Source organism: Procambarus clarkii, chromosome 66, assembly GCF_040958095.1.
Source record: "Procambarus clarkii isolate CNS0578487 chromosome 66, FALCON_Pclarkii_2.0, whole genome shotgun sequence".
In the NCBI taxonomy this organism is placed as follows: domain Eukaryota; kingdom Metazoa; phylum Arthropoda; class Malacostraca; order Decapoda; family Cambaridae; genus Procambarus; species Procambarus clarkii.
In genome coordinates, this window is record NC_091215.1 from 21,079,444 (window position 1) to 21,102,931 (window position 23,488).

At 46.6% G+C, this 23,488-nt stretch overlaps 1 protein-coding gene across 1 annotated transcript in view; it reads left to right on the forward strand.

Annotated features, from left to right (window-relative positions):
* Positions 1 to 335: 335 nt before the first annotated feature.
* Positions 336 to 23,488, forward strand: part of LOC123769351 (potassium voltage-gated channel subfamily KQT member 1) — an 874,235-nt gene continuing 851,082 nt past the window's right edge. Inside the window, exon 1 of the mRNA XM_069309856.1 lies at positions 336 to 390. The gene's annotated coding sequence lies outside the window, so the exon portion shown is untranslated. The remainder of the gene's footprint in view (positions 391 to 23,488) is intronic.

Genomic DNA, 23,488 nt, shown 5'->3' on the forward strand with positions numbered 1-23,488 from the left:
AACAGAACTTAAACACCTAACCTATGCCTATATGTGCACAATATATTATAATATTATATTTGAGAAAATTCCCGTTTTGTATGAATAACATGTAAAAATTTATGAATGCGTCTGTGGGGTCGACCGCTGGATGGAATGGACTTGAGTCGAGGATGGGTTAACTGCAACCGTTAATTCATTCTCTCTCTCTCTCTCTCTCTCTCTCTCTCTCTCTCTCTCTCTCTCTCTCTCTCTCTCTCTCTCTCTCTCTCTCTCTCTCTCTCTTCCCTTCCCTTCCCTTCCCTTCCCTTAGCCTAGTCTGCCGGTGTCACTACACAATGGCTCATTTCTTTTTCAGGTACGGCCCTCAACCTTTACTCTTGGCAGCGCTTATCAACGCTTCTGACGCAGGTTAGTGAGTCCATAAGTGATTTAAAACAAATGAAAATGAAATAAAACAAAGCAGAGTAGCTAAGAATCCGTACACGTGGATCAGCTGTTCTCCGAGCATGCTAGAACAGGCCAAGAGGCCTCCTAGGAGGTCTCCTAAGACCGGGCCGCAGGGACACTAAGCCCCGAAACCATCTCAAAGTATATCACATCAGGTCATAAACTTTCTGAATGTGTGCTAATTCATGAGTTTTTTTTTTAAAACGTTTGAAGGTTCCACTGACACAGGACCGCCCTTGAATTTGAATATAAACTATGTATGAATATCGCATTTTAACATGTAGGAAATGTACTTAAAGTACACTGCGAATATTCTATGCTTCTCGACATTTTAAGCTCTAAACCTAACAATCAAATATAACTATTTGTAGCCTAACCTAAACTAAATCAACATAACCTAACCTAACCTAACCTAACCTAAACTAAATCCACCTAACCTAACCTAAACTAAATCCACCTAACCTAACCTAAACTAAATCCACCTAACCTAACCTAAACTAAATCAACATAACCTAACCTAACCTAAACTAAATCAACCTAACCTAACCTAAACTAAATCCACCTAACCTAACCTAAACTAAATCAACCTAACCTAACCTAAACTAAATCAACATAACCTAACCTAAACTAAATCAACCTAACCTAACCTAAACTAAATCCACCTAACCTAACCTAAATCAACCTAACCTAACCTAAACTAAATCAACCTAACCTAACCCAATCTAACCTAAACCAACCTAACCTAAACCAACCTAACCTAAACCAACCTAACCTAACCTAGCCTAAACTAAACTAAACTAAACTAAACTAAACAAGAGAATCGGTGGAGTAGAGCGAGGGTTGAACCAGCAGTCTAAGACCCGCCAACACGCTGGTTCAATACATCATGCTAGTGTGATTTCCTTGTGTTGCCAAATCTAACTTGGTATTCAGCATTCACAATGAAGATTTTGAAATATCACCTATAAGCTTATATATTATTTTTATAAGCACATATTATATATATATATATATATATATATATATATATATATATATATATATATATATATATATATATATATATATATATAATAAAGATGGACTAAAACGTTCTTAAATTATTAAAATCTAATTTTAATATCGTCAAAATAGGTATTAATCACCTATTTTCGTAGTAGAAAATCTGGAAAATAAGGTTTCCAATTAGATATATAGAATTGGAATTTTATATATTCTGAATACATGGGATTCTGAATACACACTTGTAACTCAAGCTAAAGGCACGAGAGCACAAATGTGCAGACACAGCACAGGAACTCTTGAGCGGAGGATTGTGACGATAGGTAAATATCTTGTCTTAATGGTGTATTAGGTTATTAAGGACAAATATTGGAAGGGGAAAAAAATTCCTTCACATATGCAGGCGATGAGTCACAATAACGTGGCTGAAGTAGTTTGACCAGACCACACACTAGAAAGTGAAGGGACGACGACGTTTCGATCCGTCCTGGACCGAAACGTCGTCGTCCCTTCACCTTCTAGTGTGTGGTTTGGTAAAAAATTCCTTCACATAGCCCAACTGTCGGATTATGCCACTGAACTGTCAGACATTTTACAGGAAGTTCATAAAGGTTTGGTTCTTAACATTGGCATGGCTGGAATGACAATTTTGGGAATTAGGCAACAAGGGGGGGGGGTGTTTTAAGGGGGCCTGATGGCTGAGTGGACAGCACTCGGGTTTCGTAGCCCTAGGTTTCCGGGTTCGATCCCCGGTGGAGGCAGAAACAAATGGGCAGAGTTTTTCACCCCGGTGCCCCTGTTCACCGAGCAGTAAATAGGTACCTGGGAGTTAGACAGCTGCTACGGGCTGCTTCCTGGGGGTGTATAACAAAAAGGAGACCTGGTCGAGGACCGGACCGCGGGGACGGTAAGCCCTGAAATTATCAATTATCTCAAGCTATATATCAAGATAACGAGATAACAATTTTGTTACAAGGATGAGTGGGGAAGATAACAGGTCTCGTGGAAAAAGTCTTTAGAAGGCCTGAACAAACGTGGCCTTTCACTGTAATAGCTGGACTGACGTCAGATCTTGGCGGCTTTGTTGGAGAAAGGTGGAGGAAAGGGGGACAAATATTGCGGATATAAACGGGACGAGGCAGTTACTGGCGGCTCTGCGGAGCCCGTCTATGCTTACCAGGAAATGGAATTTCACTTTTTAACTCGACAACAAAACGTGTAGGCATTTTGGCCGGGTCTGTTAAGCAGGAATGGTGGGCTGAACGTGGCTGGTCAGAACTGAATTGGGTCCGTAATATGTTCATAAAAAAGCTGTTGTCAATGGGCAATGATAATTTGTTATTGTTTTGGTGGTGAAACAAGTCTTGTGTGTCGAAGAAAAAAAGGAAATAACGTTTCATTGTGTACATTCTGCACTTGTGTTTGTTAGGCTTCTCTTCAGAGCATTTGTGCAGTGTTCGCCTATGTCCCGACAATTTTTGCCTCCTGATTATAAATCATTGAGGGAAAAAATAGACATTTTATAGTTTGATTAAAGAGTACTATAGGTCCACTTTCGCTCCCAATTGCGTCCTTTGATTGGTTAATTGTATATCTGTGTGGTTAAATTTGAGTGGGTATAAATTTATATGAGTATATAAATTTGAATATAACCGAAAGGGTAAGATTAATGATTCTAACAGGAATCTTCTTAATATTTCTTAGCTTTTTCGTATATACGTATGTATATTGGCATTTTTTTCCCTGAATGCCCCCCTGCCATCCCCGAGGCTTGTATGCCCCCTGCCATCCCCGAGGCTTGCATGCCCCCTGCCATCCCCGAGGCTTGTATGCCCCCTGCCATCCCCGAGGCATGTATGCCCCCTGCCATCCCCGAGGCTTGTATGCCCCCTGCCATCCCCGAGGCTTGTATGCCCCCTGCCATCCCCGAGGCTTGTATGCCCCCCCTGCCATCCCCGAGGCTTGTATGCCCCCCCTGCCATCCCCGAGGCTTCTATGCCCCCCCTGCCATCCCCGAGGCTTCTATGCCCCCCCTGCCATCCCCGAGGCTTCTATGCCCCCCCTGCCATCCCCGAGGCTTGTATGCCCCCCTGCCATCCCCGAGGCTTGTATGCCCCCTGCCATCCACGAGGCTTGTATGCCCCCTCTGCCATCCACGAGGCTTGTATGTCCCCTGCCATCCGGGAGGCTTGTATGCCCCCCTGCCATCCCCGAGGCTTGTATGCCCCCTGCCATCCCCGAGGCTTGTATGCCCCCCTGCCATCCCCGAGGCTTGTATGCCCCCCTGCCATCCCCGAGGCTTGTATGCCCCCTGCCATCCGCGAGGCTTGTATGCCCCCTCTGCCATCCACGAGGCTTGTATGCCCCCTCTGCCATCCCCGAGGCTTGTATGCCCCCCTGCCATCCACGAGGCTTGTATGCCCCCTGCCATCCCCGAGGCTTGTATGCCCCCTGCCATTCCCGAGGCTTGTATGCCCCCCTGCCATCCCCGAGGCTTGTATGCCCTCTGCCATCCCCGAGGCTTGTATGCCCCCTCTGCCATCCACGAGGCTTGTATGTCCCCTGCCATCCGGGAGGCTTGTATGTCCCCTGCCATCCGGGAGGCTTGTATGCCCCCCCTGCCATCCGCGAGGCTTGTATGCCCCTCCCCGCCCTGCCATCCGGGAGGCTTGTATGCCCCCCTGCCATCCGGGAGGCTTGTATGCCCCCCTGCCATCCGGGAGGCTTGTATGCCAACCTGCCATCCGCGGGGTCGCTAAGCCCTGAAATCATCTCAAGGTAACCTTAAGGTAACCCCAAGGTAAGATTGACTCGTGGACACCCCTCCTCCTGTATTGGGTAGATTGATTGATGAAGATTAAGCCACCCAAGAGGTGGCACGGGCATGAATAGCCCGTAAGTGGTACAGGGTAGTAAAACTTCCTCTTATATCGTGGACCATCCCAACTTGACTCGTTGAGGTCCCCTGCTGTTCGTGAAACTCCCCTATAGGTCGTGAACCACCACTTTGGTTTATAGGCTCCCTGCATTTTTTTCGGTTTGTATGCCCCCTTGGCTTGTGGAACCCCTTAACCCCTTCGGTTTGTGAAACTCCCCCTTAGTGAATAGCGCACCCAAATTGGCTCGTGGACCTCTCCTAACCTAAAACTCGTTTTCATTAGGGGTTCATGTGTTTAGCCTCTTATCAACCCAATCCTTCCCTCATTCTCCACTCAAAACTCCCCCACTCCCCCCCCCCCCTCCCTCACTCCCCCAGGTTACTTGCACAAGATCTTGGTCCCGGAGTGAGCTGCATAAAATTGATAGCTCTGTAATAGAATGCAGAAAAGACTGCTAATTCCACCGTTGGGTTTGATACCTGTGTGTTCATGAATAAGCACACATACCTGTTCATACTTGTTTAAAAAGGAACAATAAGTCAACCCGTTCTCGCAAATTCGTAAAGTCAATATTGACTTATTAACTACGTGCATAGGTGATATACTAAACATAATAGATACCCTTAAAAAGATTCATAGAAAACACCGACCTTACCTAACCTTGTTAGTATCTTAAGATAAGCATCTTATTGCTTCGTAATTACAATTATTACTTAACCTATACCTATTATAGGTTAGGTAATAATTGTAATTACGAAGCAATAAGATGCTTATCTTAAGATACTAACAAGGTTAGGTAAGGTCGGTGTTTTCTATGAATCTTTTTAAGGGTATCTATTATGTTAAGTATGTCACCTATGCACATATTTAATAAGTCAATATTGACTTATTAAATTTGCGAGAACGGGTTGCAATAAGTACAGGAGGCAGCTGGTGTGTGTGTCGAAGCGCCGGTGACCGCGCGCCCTGGAAACACAAACTGTAACTGTCTATTTTCCGCTTGTTACAACTTGTAATAAAGTTGTTACATCTTGACTTAACGTGTTTATGACGTATTAGAACGCTGTTACAACTTGCTATATTGGTTGTTATAACTGGTTAGGTGTTAAAACTTGTTCGAACGTTGTACCAACGTCGTAGTATGGGTGTGTGTTTGGCGGGCTCGGTCTCGGCGTCCAGGGGGTTTATACCCATCCTGTACATGGGGGGGGGGGGGGAGAGAAGAAAAAAAAGTGTATCAATATTTTATCACGGCTCGGCAGGCTAGAATCCATCACTGTCGCCACCCGTCACCGTCATATTTCCATTTGAATTGCTCCGTCAGCTTCCGTTGCATGGGATAAGGTTAATTTTGCTCTCGTGGGCGTTCATCCCCCACCACCACGTCCTCCCAGCTGTCAGCTGCCGCAAGCCGCTGCTAAATGGGTCGTCGTCCGCGCCACGCTCAAAGTGACCAACCTATCGCCAGGATTCAATCACCCTTTTTCGAATCTTCTCGCGAGCTTATCTGTACGGAAAGCCTGTCTGTACGAAAACCGGTGGAGTGAGAGTAGGGTATGAAGTGTCAACTGGTCATAATCATATTGTTTGGAAGTATCGTTTCTCATCATGCTGATGAAGTCCAACGCTGCCACGGAACCTTCCCTTGGTATTGAATAGGGACAAACATAATATGGCCAATGCTAAAGCGGGCATCGGTAGCAATACTCAAGCTTCCTTGCGCGCGCGCACGCACGCACACACACACACACACACACACACACACACACACACACACACACACACACACACACACACACACACACACACACACACACACATATATATGCACATATATAATATGAGCGGAAGCTTCGGATTTACGGACCAGGACCCATTAAGCCTTTATGCAACCAGTAACGAAACCTGTACATCTGTCTTCAGTCGTGACGGGTTTACATTTATTAAACAGTTTACGAGTCTCGAAACTTTACGCTACCATGATCGAGGAAAGATGAACAGGTTTCGTTACTGGTTCAATGAATGCTTGATGTATCCTCGCCGTGGTGACGAGAGGCGTCCACAGAAAAAGCTATGTTACACGACATAGACCAACCTGGCTGTAGTGGATATGTGGGCCTGCGGGCCGCTCCAAGCAACAGCCCGGCGGACCAAGCTCTCACAAGTCAAGCCTGTCCTCGGCCGGGCTTGGGGAGTAGAAGATCTCCCAAAACTCCATCAAGCAGGTATGATAAATGGGCCAGCAAGGACCGAATCGTTGTCGTGGTTTGGTCATCATAAGTTATGTGTTGGACGGGGCGGAGTTCCATTGGGCGTGAGTGGATGACTGGGTAGTGAACTCTGGCAGGAACAGGCTCTGGGCGCACCCGACAGGTCGTGACTGCCTGTAACCTGCATGTATCATTAGCCTGTACCGGTGTGATTACATGACCTGCAAAACTCGACTTGTTTGTGCTTTTTAAGCTTGTATGTTTAGCAGTATCATTGAGTACAGGGGACAAGGAGGGTAGTTCCTAGGAAAGCTGACACGCGTGCATTATTTATGCAGATTTTAGGACACGCGTTATATGTGTGAACATTTTAGGTCATGCACTGTATATGTAGATTCTACGCCACGCATTATTTATGCAGATTTTAGGTCATGTATTATATATATATATGCAGATTTTAAGTCATGCACTGTATATGTGGATTTTACATCAATCAGCAAAAAAATACAAGAAAATTAATATGATTACTGAAATATATGCTAAAATGTTTACAAAGAACGTGAAGGCTTTGCAAAGACTGATGATTGGTAATGTCATCGGTAGCATCATTCATGGGCGTATATATATGAGATATTAAGTGAAATGGTAGCAAGTAACAAGTGTATTTCTAATACTGAGGATTGTACTGCACGACTTGGCACGATGGAAAACGTTTCTTTAGTGAAGACTTGTGTAAACGTGAGAGCGTTTAGGGAGGTTAGGAAGGGGGACGGAACTGGTCACATTCGTCGATGAGGCCAGCTTCAGTATAAAGGCTTCGCACGAGGGAAAGAGGGGGAAGCTGCCTGCTTGTCTGCTTGCCCGAGTGCCTAACCTGCCGGTCATGTGACTTAATGGCGCTTGAGGAGAGCTGCGCCGTTCACAGGTTAACATGCAGGGGCCAGATTCACGAAGCAGTTACGCAAGTACTTACGAACGTGTACATCTTTCCTCAATCTTTGATGGCTTTGTTTACATTTATTAAACCGTTTACAAGACTGATAACTTGCCAATCAACTGTTGTTGTTGTTATAAACAGCCTCCTGGCGCTTCGGAGCTCATTAACTGTTTTATAATTGTAAACAAAGGCGCCAAAAATATAGAAAAGATGTACAGGTTCGTAAGTGTTTGCGTAACTACGTCGTGAATCTGGCCCCAGGTCATCCAGCTGCCAGGGGTTATCCCAGTGAGTGAACCACTGAGGACGGCGGCCTGCCTGACCTCGTGGTCCGTTGTCTCGTGTTTAATTTCCCCGAAAACTACATTACAGCCGCCCGTAAGCGGTTAGTGTAACTGTTCTCCGCCTACGATGTCATTAGCGTTTGTTTTGGGGAGGAGAGTACAATGCTGTTGGTGTTGATAGAAGTGAGGTTTGGGGGGATGTTCATAGGGATTTGGTCTATAGGGACAATGTGACATGAGTCGTTGATATGTGGACCCGAGATGATGTAATTAAGTCTGGCGATAGAGAATGTTGAGTAGTAGATATTTACCTGATACTGTGGTGGTGTTGGGGGCGTATGTCGACCACTCAGCCCGTCCTCTTAATAGAACGTCGCATTTTTGACGTATACTCTACCTAAAGCAAAAAAAAATCGTCGTACTAGAAAATTGTAGCGGCTCGCAAAATTGACATACTGTCCCGTTTTCTGATTTGGATTCTCTGGTGGGTTAGGATAAGGACACTTTCGTACGATAATTTCTTGACGTTGGGAAAACCATTAGGAGAACTGGCTGACGGTGGTCACCTTCCATTCCCTTACATTCCACCATCACCATCACACTACTCTCTCATCACCATCATGTCGTCATCTTCGACAACCTTGAAGACCATTCAGTGTGGCCCTCTTTTGGATAAAAGATTATCAAATTAGGTGTATTTTATCCTCTAGGTATAAACTACCTGGTCCTATTGACACAGCTAGCACAGATTATATAACTGACCCAAAGATTACATCAATTTTGTTCTATGTGGCACAAAATTTTTGTTTCTATCAAAGGGACCTGAAAGGTAGTGTTAGTGTGTGTGTGTGTGTGTGTGTGTGTGTGTGTGGGTGTGGGTGTGTGTGTGTGTGTGTGGGTGTGTGTGTGTGTGTGTGTCGGGGTCAGACGCTGACCTAAACAGTCCTTTGTTGTAGACCAAGTTATAAGGTGACCTGCGCGCTGAATAATGGTTTTTTATAACGTTTTAAACAAAGTTTTTCACTTGGTTTTATTTGTTTTGCTTTTTAAGGGGTGGGATTGAGATATCATTCCACTTAGTATCTATTTCCCTTAATATCTATTTCCCATAATATCTGTTTCCCGTAATATCTATTTCACTTGGTACCTGTTTCATTTAGTATCTGATTCACGTACTATCTATTTCGACTTAGGTTTGTGGCCCATATATACCCTTCACGTTGTCCAACTAAGCTCAGTTTTTCGTTTCATTAAACTTTATTTGCGTCCATAAATATTTTAGTTTAGAGCCGCTTGGATCCCTCTTTATGCAGCTTTGTACTCCACCTGCGTTCATGCTGATGTGTAGCCGTTACGGCGCAGGAAGGCTGTCGGGTCTTGCCCTGGAGAGACTAACGTTGTGTTAGATTCAGTTGCTTGGAACACAAAGTTCCAAGCAGCACGGGCAATGGTGAGCCCGTAGTGGACTTGACGTTCAGGTGACAGGCAGGTGAAGTATTCATTAAACATGTGAATAGCAAGTCACCTGTGTAATTCTTGAGGTGAATGTGAGTCAAGTGACAAAGACACGGGTGAGTAAATCATAAGATTTACGATAAGATACCTGGCTATGAGATATCTTATGATATCTTATGATAAGGCTATGTTATGTTAAGACTATGTTATGCGGTTAAGAGGGCTCGTGAATGCACATGTTGGCGTGTGTTTTATTCTGATTGTTGAGTGCCTCTTTAATTATGACTTCGTGACCTCGACAACTGAGCGCTGGAGCCAGTTCGCCCGCTCAACTAGTAGGTCATATTTCGTACGTTATAGGCTTTAACGTATAAATGATAATGTACTGTGAAAAGTAGCGGCTCACAAAAAAACAAAACACGTTTTCTGTGCATCGGTAGGGTAAGTTAGGTGGGTTGCTTGGGTTCCTGCGTTTCTGGTTAGTTTAGCACTTCGTATTTTGTACGTTGTGGCACATCAAAAGAACGGGCTGGTTGAAATGGAACTTGCTTTACCACAGCGTATGGTAACGAAAGGTGGGAAGGAAAATGGAAGATAGAAAAAGTGCATTACACATAGAGAGAGAGGATGAGGGAGGAGACAAAGTAGATCATGCACTGTACCCCAGTAGATTGACAATTGAGAGGCGGGACCAAAGAGCCAAAGCTCAACCCCCGCAAGCACAACTTGGTGAATACTATGGGTGTGTGTGTGGGGGGGGGGGTGTACAGTGCATGTCCAAGGTGGCATGTGAGATGTGCCGGTGTTTGTGGACAACATGGCCGGTGTTGGTAGCTTGGTTGGTCAAAAGCCGATGTGGGCCGCCTTATTTATCAAGGCTGATGCTATTGGTTGCTTTCGCTGTTTGTAATATTGCTTTATCAATATTATTTTTTGTCCTTTGTAGATTGGATCTGGCGGGTGCTTTCTTCGGGGTCTTCGGGGTCTCTGGGGTCTTCGGGGTCTCTGGGGTCTTCGGGGTCCCCAGGGTCTTCGGGGTCCCCAGGGTCTTCGGGGTCTTCGGGGTGCCCAGGGTCTTCGGGGTCCCCAGGGTCTTCGGGGTCCCCAGGGTCTTCGGGGTCTTCGGGGTGCCCAGGGTCTTCGGGGTCCCCAGGATCATCGGGGTCTCCGGGGAGGTCACTAAGGATTCGAGGTCTTTAGGGAATTAGGTTTGTGGTTGTGCCTTTTGATTTTTTGTCGTTCCTGTCCGGAATGACCTTGTGTGAGGTGGAGGAGTTGATACCGCTTGTTTAGGTAGTTGTTTACACAGGAGGGTACAGGAGCAGACGACTTCTGACTCCTGTTAGTACCTTGACAGCTTTTCCCTCTCATAGTTCACGGTAATCCGTACCCACGAGTGTTCCCAAGAATACTACCCGCTGTACGGTTTATAACCAGGTACCCAGTTACTGCCTGGTTTACAGACGTGGGCAGTTAAGGTCAGGCGCCCAGTTAATCCTCCCTGGCCAGGACTCGAACCCAGACCAAATCGCTAGCGAGGTGTGGGGCGAGTATTTTTGTATGAAGGACTAAACGTTTTACACACGCCAATCATTTTTTTAGTACATTTTAAATGCAAAGTTACTCTCTCAACAGTGTGTTACTCTGGACATTTAAGTTACTCTCTCAACAGTGTGTTACTCTGGACATTTAAGTTACTCTCTCAACAGTGTGTTACTCTGGACATTTAAGTTACTCTCTCAACAGTGTGTTACTCTGGACATTTAAGTTACTCTCTCAACAGTGTGTTACTCTGGACATTTAAGTTACTCTCTCAACAGTGTGTTACTCTGGACATTTAAGTTACTCTCTCAACAGTGTGTTACTCTGGACATTTAAGTTACTCTCTCAACAGTGTGTTACTCTGGACATTTAAGTTACTCTCTCAACAGTGTGTTACTCTGGACATTTAAAACAAGTTGATCAGAGTATATAAAAGATCTTTATACACGATTCTTGAATAATTGAGTTCAAAAGAGTTTTGGAAAACCTAGGGCGGGGTAGGTCATTCATCGAGGCTGTTGTGGAATGTAAAACTGCCACACCGTAGCGTTTAATCTTTGGAGTAGTTAATAGCATTTGTCATCTGCGAGAAGCAGTTGGAGTACGAGTACTGTAAGACCATCTTTAGGTTATCTTGAGATGATTTCGGGGCTTTTAGTGTTCCCGCGGCCCGGTCCTCGACCAGGCCTCCACCCCCAGGAACCAGCCCGTGACAGCTGACTAACACCCAGGTACCTATTTTTACTGCTAGGTAACAGGGGCATAGGGTGAAAGAAACTCTGCCCATTGTTTCTCGCCGGCGTCCGGGATCGAACCCGGGACCACGGGATCACAAGTACAGTGTGCTGTCCGACCGGCCGACCGGCTCCCCATACTTGAGGAGGCGGGACACAACTCACAAGGTGTTGAGCTGGAGACACAGACCTCCACCTGCCAATACTCCAGCGGAGTCGCCAGAGGCCAGATTCACGAAGCACTTACGCGAGTACTTACGAAGTTGTACATCTTTCCTCAATCTTTGACGGCTTTGGTTGCATTTATTGAACAGTTTACAAACAAGAAAACTTGCCAATCAACTGTTGTTATTGTTATAAACAGCCTCCTGGTGCTTCTTAGCTCATTAACTGTTTCATAATTGTAAACAAAGCCGCCAAAGATTGAGAAAAGATGTGCAGGTTCGTAAGTGCTCGCGTAACTGCTTCGTGAATGTGGTCCCAGGTCCCACCACCTTGCCACACAAACAATACCGCCAAGAATGATAGAGGAGGATGGGGGGAATTGTCAGGGGAAAAGCGCCAAGCCATTACGACTATATAGCACGAGGAAGGGATCAGGATAAAGATTTGGGATAGGACGGGGTAAAGGAATGGTGCCCAACCACTTGGACGGTCAGGGATTGAACGCCGACCTGCATAAAGCGAGACCGTAAGTCTACCGTCCACCCCAAGTGGTTAGATAGATCACCCGGATATAAAAATGAGACTTTTGGTAGAGCTGAAGTAACTAAAGAAATTAAATTTCCTTTGAAACTTAGAAGGAAATGTTCAACGTTTTTGGAAGCCATCTTGGCAATTGGTAAAATGTGAGGCTTACAATATTGATGGTTATATAGTTAAAGTTATAGATAGGAGGTGACGAAACTGAATTTGCAATCAGATGGAGTTTGGTTTGATGCAAATGGGGAAAAAAGGGTATTTGTAATTAATTTGACTAAATTGCAAGGGCCCCAAATACGAGAACTGAACTACAAAGAGGGTGATTTATGAGGACTGCAAAGGAAGTATTATAACTCCAATCTACTCTCTTCTCTAGACTTGAGTCGGCATAAGATTTCTTCAAATAACATCATTGATTAGACGATAGTAGATAACTTTGCGGAATACTAAAGTGGAAGCAGAGTTAAGTCTAGCCGTCCACAACAGCAGTAATAACTCTAACAAAGAACGCAAGAAATAATAGCACTCACAAGGTGAGAAGTCGAGGATTGATTACACAGCGATTGGGTGATATTTGTTCTAACTTATTAAAGGGTTTGCAAATGTCCAGAGCAAAATATACTCTACAATGGCAAGTGAAGTGAACCATATATGAGTAGTGTACAAGAGTCCCTGGTGGCGTAGTGGATTTGGTCTGGGTTCGAGTCCTGCCCAGGCAGGATTAACTGGCCGCCAATCCTTAACAGTTCGCAGCTGTTCACCCAGCAGTAATTAGGTACCTGGTTGTTAACCGATCGGCGGGTCGTGTTCCAGGGAAAGACTAGTTGGTTAAGCTTACCATCAAATTACAAGAGCGGGAAACAGGTCCTGGGAACAACATGGTCAATAGCATAAGAGATCCGGGTGTGAGCGGGAAGATGATTGGGAGAAGATTGTAGCAAGAGCAAAGAAGGATTAGGGAGGCGGTAATAATATGGTCCCATCAGGGCTCAGGGAGCCTCCCAACCGTCACCCACGACCTTCCTGGCACTCTCATGTATCAGGGACTGAAGGCCGTGTCTTGTCAACCAGTGGACATGTTTGTGGCCAACCATGGGATTAAAGGTCTGGTGTTTGTGATCAACCATGGAATCAGGTGACCATGATGATTAGGATCAACCAGGTGTTTGTGATCAACCATGCCATGAGTTTATAGTCAACCATGAATCAACATACGAGGAAATCATTAAAATCTTAAGATGTCAATTGTGAGCAGTGTTGGTGCCCATGTACAGTGTAAGGTCAGAGAGCAGTGTTGGTGCCCATGTACAGTGTAAGGTCAGAGAGCAGTGTTGGTGCCCATGTATAGTGTAAGGTCAGAGAGCAGTGTTGGTGCCCATGTACAGTGTAAGGTCAGAGAGCAGTGTTGGTGCCCATGTATAGTGTAAGGTCAGAGAGCAGTGTTGGTGCCCATGTATAGTGTAAGGTCAGAGAGCAGTGTTGGTGCCCATGTGCAGTGTAAGATCATAGAGCAGTGTTGGTGCCCATGTATAGTGTAAGGTCAGAGAGCAGTGTTGGTGCCCATGTACAGTGTAAGATCAGAGAGCAGTGTTGGTGCCCATGTATAGAGTAAGATCAGAGAGCAGTGTTGGTGCCCATGTATAGTGTAAGGTCAGAGAGCAGTGTTGGTGCCCATGTATAGTGTAAGGTCAGAGAGCAGTGTTGGTGCCCATGTGCAGTGTAAGATCATAGAGCAGTGTTGGCGCCCATGTATAGTGTAAGGTCAGAGAGCAGTGTTGGTGCCCATGTATAGTGTAAGGTCAGAGAGCAGTGTTGGTGCCCATGTATAGTGTAAGGTCAGAGAGCAGTGTTGGTGCCCATGTGCAGTGTAAGATCATAGAGCAGTGTTGGCGCCCATGTATAGTGTAAGGTCAGAGAGCAGTGTTGGTGCCCATGTACAGTGTAAGATCAGAGAGCAGTGTTGGTGCCCATGTATAGTGTAAGATCAGAGAGCAGTGTTGGTGCCCATGTATAGTGTAAGATCATTGAGCAGTGTTGGTGCCCATGTATAGAGTAAGATCAGAGAGCAGTGTTGGTGCCCATGTATAGTGTAAGATCAGAGAGCAGTGTTGGTGCCCATGTATAGTGTAAGATCAGAGAGCAGTGTTGGTGCCCATGTATAGTGTAAGATCAGAGAGCAGTGTTGGTGCCCATGTATAGTGTAAGATCAGAGAGCAGTGTTGGTGCCCATGTATAGTGTAAGATCAGAGAGCAGTGTTGGTGCCCATGTATAGTGTAAGATCAGAGAGCAGTGTTGGTGCCCATGTATAGTGTAAGATCAGAGAGCAGTGTTGGTGCCCATGTATAGTGTAAGGTCAGAGAGCAGTGTTGGTGCCCATGTGCAGTGTAAGATCATAGAGCAGTGTTGGCGCCCATGTATAGTGTAAGGTCAGAGAGCAGTGTTGGTGCCCATGTACAGTGTAAGATCAGAGAGCAGTGTTGGTGCCCATGTATAGTGTAAGATCAGAGAGCAGTGTTGGTGCCCATGTATAGTGTAAGATCATTGAGCAGTGTTGGTGCCCATGTATAGAGTAAGATCAGAGAGCAGTGTTGGTGCCCATGTATAGTGTAAGATCAGAGAGCAGTGTTGGTGCCCATGTATAGTGTAAGATCAGAGAGCAGTGTTGGTGCCCATGTATAGTGTAAGATCAGAGAGCAGTGTTGGTGCCCATGTATAGTGTAAGATCAGAGAGCAGTGTTGGTGCCCATGTATAGTGTAAGATCAGAGAGCAGTGTTGGTGCCCATGTATAGTGTAAGATCAGAGAGCAGTGTTGGTGCCCATGTATAGTGTAAGATCAGAGAGCAGTGTTGGTGCCCATGTATAGTGTAAGATCAGAGAGCAGTGTTGGTGCCCATGTATAGTGTAAGATCAGAGAGCAGTGTTGGTGCCCATGTATAGTGTAAGATCAGAGAGCAGTGTTGGTGCCCATGTATAGTGTAAGATCAGAGAGCAGTGTTGGTGCCCATGTATAGTGTAAGATCAGAGAGCAGTGTTGGTGCCCATGTATAGTGTAAGGTCAGAGAGCAGTGTTGGCGCCCATGTATAGTGTAAGATCAGAGAGCAGTGTTGGTGCCCATGTATAGTGTAAGATCAGAGAGCAGTGTTGGTGCCCATGTATAGTGTAAGATCAGAGAGCAGTGTTGGTGCCCATGTACAGTGTAAGATCAGAGAGCAGTGTTGGTGCCCATGTATAGTGTAAGATCAGAGAGCAGTGTTGGTGCCCATGTACAGTGTAAGATCATAGAGCAGTGTTCGTGCCCATGTACAGTGTAAGATCAGAGAGCAGTGTTGGTGCCCATGTATAGTGTAAGATCATAGAGCAGTGTTGGTGCCCATGTATAGTGTAAGGTCAGAGAGCAGTGTTGGTGCCCATGTACAGTGTACGATCATAGAGCAGTGTTCGTGCCCATGTACAGTGTAAGATCAGAGAGCAGTGTTGGTGCCCATGTACAGTGTAAGATCATAGAGCAGTGTTCGTGCCCATGTACAGTGTAAGATCAGAGAGCAGTGTTGGTGCCCATGTATAGTGTAAGATCAGAGAGCAGTGTTGGTGCCCATGTACAGTGTAAGATCAGAGAGCAGTGTTGGTGCCCATGTATAGTGTAAGATCAGAGAGCAGTGTGATAGAGATCAATTTCAGCAACAATCCCAGTTGACGTCAAGGGAGAAATTGACTAAATACTTGTAAATTCGACAATCAAGTTCAATTAGGACGCTCCACATAGAGCGTCCACTTCTTCCTGCCTTATACCACTGGTTATACCACTGGCTATACCACTGGTTATACCACTGGCTATACCACTGGCTATACCACCGGCTATACCACTGGTTATACCACTGGTTATACCACTGGTTATACCACTGGCTATACCACTGGCTATACCACTGGCTGTACCACTGGCTATACCACTGGCTATACCACTGGTTATACCACTGGCTATACCGCTGACTATACCACTGGCTGTACCACTGGCTATACCACTGGTTATACCGCTGACTATACCACTGGCTGTACCACTGGCTATACCACTGGTTATACCACTGGTTATACCACTGGTTATACCACTGGTTATACCACTGGTTATACCACTGGTTATACCACTGGTTATACCACTGGTTATACCACTGGTTATACCACTGGCTATACCGCTGGCTATACCGCTGGCTATACCGCTGACTATACCACTGGCTGTACCACTGGCTGTACCACTGGCTGTACCACTGGCTGTACCACTGGCTATACCATGCCTATACCACTGGCTGTACCACTGGCTATACCATGCCTATACCACTGGCTATACCGCTGGCTATACCGCTGACTATACCACTGGCTGTACCACTGGCTGTACCACTGCCTATACCACTGGCTATACCGCTGGCTATACCGCTGACTATACCGCTGACTATACCACTGGCTGTACCACTGGTTATACCGCTGACTGTACCACTGGCTGTACCACTGGCTATACCGCTGACTATACCACTGGCTGTACCACTGGCTGTACCACTGGCTGTACCACTGCCTATACCACTGGCTGTACCACTGGCTATACCATGCCTATACCACTGGTTATACCACTGGTTATACCACTGGCTATACCACTGGCTATACCACTGGCTGTACGACTGGCTGTACCGCTGGCTGCACCGCTGGCTGTACCGCTGGCTGCAACGCTGGCTATACCACTGGTTATACCACTGGTTATACCACTGGTTATACCACTGGTTATACCACTGGCTATACCACAGGCTATACCATAGGCTATACCACTGGTTATACCACTGGCTATACCACTGGCTATACCACTGGCTATACCACAGGCTATACCATAGGCTATACCACTGGTTATACCACTGGCTATACCACAGGCTATACCACAGGCTATACCACTGGCTATACCACAGGCCATACCACAGGCTATACCACAGGCTATACCACAGGCTATACCCACAGGCTATACCACAGGCTATACCACAGGCTATACCCACAGGCTATACCACAGGCTATACCACAGGCTATACCACTGGCCTAGATCCAGCCCGTCCATAACACGGCGTATTTTGACGTATTCTGCACCTTAGGCCATATACTTCCATACACGAAAATTATAGCGCTGACGAAATGGACATAATGTCCCGTTTTCTGTCCGTGGGTTTTCTGGTAGGTTAGGTTAGGGCACTTTAGTGCGACAGTTTCTTGACGCTGAGAGCGCTTGCGAGAACAGGCTGCTGGATCCAGGGCCTCATCAACACCAGTAGATGGGTGGAAACACACAGGAAAGGTTATGAATTAATAGGATAAAATGGATAGGATATATACCTAAATGGACCTTCTCTGTCTCCTGTCCCAGCTCCTTTCCTGTCCTTCTGTCCCAGCTCTTTTCCTGTCCTGTCCCAGCTCCTTTCCTGTCCTTCTGTCCCAGCTCCTTTCCTGTCCTTCTGTCCCGGCTCCTTTCCTGTCCTTCTGTCCCGGCTCCTTTCCTGTCCTTCTGTCGCAGCTCCTTTCCTGTCCTTCTATCCCAGCTCCTTTCCTGTCCTTCTATCCCAGTTCCTTTCCTGTCCTTCTGTCCCAGCTCCTTTCCTGTCCTTCTGTCCCAGCTCCTTTCCTGTCCTTCTGTCCCAGCTCCTTTCCTGTCCTTCTGTCCCAGCTCCTTTCCTGTCCTTCTGTCGCAGCTCCTTTCCTGTCCTTCTGTCCCAGCTCCTTTCCTGTCCTTCTGTCGCAGCTCCTTTCCTGTCCTTCTGTCCCAGCTCCTTTCCTGTCCTTCTGTCCCAGCTCTTTTCCTGTCCTGTCCCGGCTCCTTTCCTGTCCTTCTGTCCCGGCTCCTTTCCTGTCCTTCTGTCGCAGCTCCTTTCCTGTCCTTCTGTCCCAGCTCCTTTCCTGTCCTTCTGTCCCAGCTCCTTTCCTGTCCTTCTGTCGCAGCTCCTTTCCTGTCCTTCTGTCCCAGCTCTTTTCCTGTCCTGTCCCGGCTCCTTTCCTGTCCTTCTGTCCCGGCTCCTTTCCTGTCCTTCTGTCCCAGCTCCTTTCCTGTCCTTCTGTCGCGGCTCCTTTCCTGTCCTTCTGTCCCAGCTCCTTTCCTGTCCTTCTGTCCCAGCTCCTTTCCTGTCCTTCTGTCCCAGCTCCTTTCCTGTCCTTCTGTCCCAGCTCCTTTCCTGTCCTTCTGTCCCAGCTCCTTTCCTGTCCTTCTGTCCCAGCTCCTTTCCTGTCCTTCTATCCCAGCTCCTTTCCTGTCCTTCTATCCCAGCTCCTTTCCTGTCCTTCTGTCCCAGCTCCTTTCCTGTCCTTCTGTCCCAGCTCCTTTCCTGTCCCGGCTCCTTTTCCTGTCCTTCTATCCCAGCTCCTTTCCTGTCCTTCTATCCCAGCTCCTTTCCTGTCCTGTCCCAGCTCCTTTCCTGTCCTTCTATCCCAGCTCCTTTCCTGTCCTTCTGTCCCAGCTCCTTTCCTGTCCTTCTATCCCAGCTCCTTTCCTGTCCTTCTGTCCCAGCTCCTTTCCTGTCCTTCTGTCCCAGCTCCTTTCCTGTCCTTCTGTCCCAGCTCCTTTCCTGTCCTTCTGTCCCAGCTCCTTTCCTGTCCTATCCCAGCTCCTTTCCTGTCCTTCTGTCCCAGCTCCTTTCCTGTCCTTCTATCCCAGCTCCTTTCCTGTCCTTCTGTCCCAGCTCCTTTCCTGTCCTTCTGTCCCGGCTCCTTTCCTGAACTTCTATCCCAGCTCGTTTCCTGTCCTTCTATCCCAGCTCCTTTCCTGTCCTTCTGTCCCGGCTCCTTTCCTGTCCTTCTATCCCAGCTCCTTTCCTGTCCTTCTGTCCCAGCTCCTTTCCTGAACTTCTATCCCAGCTCGTTTCCTGTCCTTCTATCCCAGCTCCTTTCCTGTCCTTCTATCCCAGCTCCTTTCCTGTCCTTCTGTCCCAGCTCCTTTCCTGTCCTTCTATCCCAGCTCCTTTCCTGTCCTTCTATCCCAGCTCCTTTCCTGAACTTCTATCCCAGCTCCTTTCCTGAACTTCTATCCCAGCTCCTTTCCTGTCCTTCTATCCCAGCTCCTTTCCTGTCCTTCTGTCCCAGCTCCTTTCCTGTCCTTCTATCCCAGCTCCTTTCCTGTCCTTCTATCCCAGCTCCTTTCCTGTCCTTCTATCCCAGCTCCTTTCCTGTCCTTCTATCCCAGCTCCTTTCCTGAACTTCTATCCCAGCTCGTTTCCTGTCCTTCTGTCGCAGCTCCTTTCCTGTCCTTCTGTCCCAGCTCCTTTCCTGTCCCGGCTCCTTTCCTGTCCTTCTGTCCCGGCTCCTTTCCTGTCCTTCTGTCCCGGCTCCTTTCCTGTCCTTCTATCCCAGCTCCTTTCCTGTCCTTCTATCCCAGCTCCTTTCCTGTCCTTCTGTCCCAGCTCCTTTCCTGTCCTTCTGTCCCAGCTCCTTTCCTGCCCTTCTGTCCCAGCTCCTTTCCTGCCCTTCTGTCCCAGCTCCTTTCCTATCCTTCTGTCGCAGCTCCTTTCCTGTCCTTCTGTCCCAGCTCCTTTCCTGTCCTTCTATCCCAGCTCCTTTCCTGTCCTTCTGTCGCAGCTCCTTTCCTGTCCTTCTGTCCCAGCTCCTTTCCTGTCCTTCTGTCCCAGCTCCTTTCCTGTCCCGGCTCCTTTCCTGTCCTTCTATCCCAGCTCCTTTCCTGTCCTTCTATCCCAGCTCCTTTCCTGTCCTTCTATCCCAGCTCCTTTCCTGTCCTGTCCCAGCTCCTTTCCTGTCCTTCTGTCCCAGCTCCTTTCCTGTCCTTCTGTCCCTTCCATGTGGTCTACAGGCACGTGGCCCAGCAGCCCGTCCTCCTAAGGGTGTCCAGCGTCAGGAAAACGGTGGAGAATAACGTCACAATTCCTAAGAATTGGAAGTCCTCTGACTCTTAACCCAATTCCCGACAGCACTCGGGGACCATTTTGGGAACAGATATTTCATCATATAGCTTCTACATGGTCCCAGCATGTTGGCCTCCATGTGGTCCCAGCATGTTGGGCTCCTATGTGGCCCCAGCATGTTGGGCTCCTATGTGGCCCCAGCATGTTGGGCTCCTATGTGGCCCCAGCATGTTGGGCTCCTATGTGGTCCCAGCATGTGGGCCCAGCATGTTGGCCCCATGTGGGCCCAGCATGTTGGCCCCATGTGGCCCCAGCATGTTGGCCCCATGTGGCCCCCCAGCATGTTGGCCCCATGTGGCCCCCCAGCATGTTGGCCCCATGTGGCCCCCCAGCATGTTGGCCCCATGTGGCCCCCCAGCATGTTGGCCCCATGTGGCCCCCCAGCATGTTGGCCCCATGTGGCCCCCCAGCATATTGGCCCAATGTGGCCCCCCAGCATGTTGGCCCCATGTGGCCCCCCAGCATGTTGACCCCATGTGGCCCCCAGCATGTTGACCCCATGTGGCCCCATGTGGCCCCCCAGCATGTTGGCCCCCATGTGGCCCCAGTATGTTGGCCCCCCTGGCTAGGCTAGGCTAGGCTAGGCTAGGCGAGGCGGGTATGGTAGTGTTCGCTATCCACCCCCTGGACGCTGGCGGCACGTGGTGCTTCAGCTATGTTTAGCTAACATTCGAGTGAATTGCTCAATTACCTGTGTTATTTTTACACGTATTCTATTATTTTCCTTCCCTCCCTCCCTTCCCCCTCAACGCTTTTCCCTATTACTCTTTTCTTTCTTGTTTTTACCCCTTGTTTCACGTTGGCGTGTTTGTGGTTAGACCATATTATGGTTGTATGGTTGATTGATGTGAAGTGATCATGTGTGGGCTTATTGTTTAAGCACCACTACCACAACCACCACGACTGTCGTGACGGTGGTGGTGGTGGCTCTTGGTTGGGTTGTGGTGGGTTCTTGAATGGTAGGTGGTTGCCTGGTAGTTTGTGGTAATTACCATTCAAGTGCAATTACCTAAGTGTAGTTACAGGATGAGAGCTACGCTCGTGGTGTCCCGTCTTCCCAGTACTCTTTGTCGTGTAACGCTTTGAAGTTATTGACGGTTTTGGCCTCCACCATCTTTCCACTTATATTTCAACCGTCAACCACTCTGCTAAAGTGAATTTTCTAACGTGTTTTTCGGCAGCTTTGTTTAGTTAGCTTAAAACTATGACCTCTTGTTCTTGAAGTTCCAGGTCCCGAGAATTCTTCCACCTTTTCCAGCTTGTTGATGTGCTGTTTAATATGTTCCATACAACTGCTGCATATTCCAACTTTGGTCTCACGAAGGTCGTGAACAATTTCTTAAGTATTTCGTATTGTATTTAAAAGCATTAAATTGTATTTAGTAGTGTCTTCACCAGTGGAGCGAATCCTGGTAATAATGAACGTTCGAATTCAGGTCAGGTCATAAGAGTTCTAAGTGATTGATGGCTTGGAGCACCATTGAAGAGTGGAAAAAAATTGCTAAAATGTTTTCAACTCACCTGTAGTCGTCGTCAGTAGCAGAATTTATTTACAACATGTATTTATATACAAGAAGGTATATAAATTGTATATATACAATAAATATTCCCTTCATAAAACTGGCACTGATATGTATATATAAAAGAAGGTACATTGGGTTGTGAGAATACATAATACAAGTGGTCTACAAGTTTCAGGCAGGTCCTTAATCTAACTGATAATGCTAAGATTATTAATAGGTACATTGTAGCAAAATTTGAGCTCAACATAATAATAACATTACAAGTTGATGGTTCTGTTTACAACAGATGAGAGCAAATGAGCACCAGTTGAGAGGTTGTGATACTGGATGGTTGTGGTTGTGATACTGGATGGTTGTGGTTGTGATACTGGATGGTTGTGGTTGTGATACTGGATGGTTATGGCTGTAATACTAGATGGTTGTGGTTGTGATACTGGATGGTTGTGGTTGTGATACTGGATGGTTGTGGTTGTGACACTGGATGGTTGTGGTTGTGATACTGGATGGTTGTGGTTGTGATACTGGATGGTTGTGGTTGTGATACTGGATGGTTGTGGTTATGATACTGGATGGTTGTGGCTAGGATACTGGATGGTTGTGATACTGGATGGTTGTGGTTGTGATACTGGATGGTTGTGGCTATGATACTGGATGGTTGTGATACTGGATGGTTGTGGTTGTGATACTGGATGGTTGTAGCTATGATACTGGATGGTTGTGATACTGGATGGTTGTGGCTATGATACTGGATGGTTGTGATACTGGATGGTTGTGGCTATAATACTGGATGGTTGTGGCTATGATACTGGATGGTTGTGGCTATGATACTGGATGGTTGTGATACTGGATGGTTGTGGCAATGATACTGGATGGTTGTGGTTATGATACTGGATGGTTGTGGTTATGATACTGGATGGTTGTGGCTATGATACTGGATGGTTGTGATACTGGATGGTTGTGGTTGTGATACTGGATGGTTGTGGCAATGATACTGGATGGTTGTGATACTGGATGGTTGTAGCTATGATACTGGATGGTTGTGATACTGGATGGTTGTGGCTATGATACTGGATGGTTGTGGCTATAATACTGGATGGTTGTGGCTATGATACTGGATGGTTGTGGCTATGATACTGGATGGTTGTGGCTATAATACTGGATGGTTGTGGCTATGATACTGGATGGTTGTGGCTATGATACTGGATGGTTGTGGCTATGATACCTCCACCATAAGATACTGGAAGTGAGAGGGAGGGAGCGGCCGGATGGAAGGGAACCCATTGGTGCAGCCGGATAATCCCACTAAGACACCGGCCAGAAGACCAGCTTAGGGGATAAGACAAAAAGGAAGGGGAAACAAACAGAATAGGTAGTGCTCCTGGCTGTCCCGGGTGCGAGTCACTTCTGGGGTGTGGAGTTTCCAGTCACATATATATATATATATATATATATATATATATATATATATATATATATATATATATATATATATATATATATATATATATATATGTCGTACCTAGTAGCCAGAACGCACTTCTCAGCCTACTATGCAAGGCCCGATTTGCCTAATAAGCCAAGTTTTCCTGAATTAATATATTTTCTCTAATTTTTTTCTTATGAAATGATAAAGCTACCCATTTCATTATGTATGAGGTCAATTTTTTTTATTGGAGTTAAAATTAACGTAGATATATGACCAAACCTAACCAACCCTACCTAACCTAACCAACCCTACCTAACCTAACCTAACTTAACTTTATCGGTTAGGTTAGGTTAGGTAGCAGAAAAAGTTAGGTTAGGTTAGGTTAGGTAGTCGAAAAAACATTAATTCATGAAAACTTGGCTTTTTAGGCAAATCGG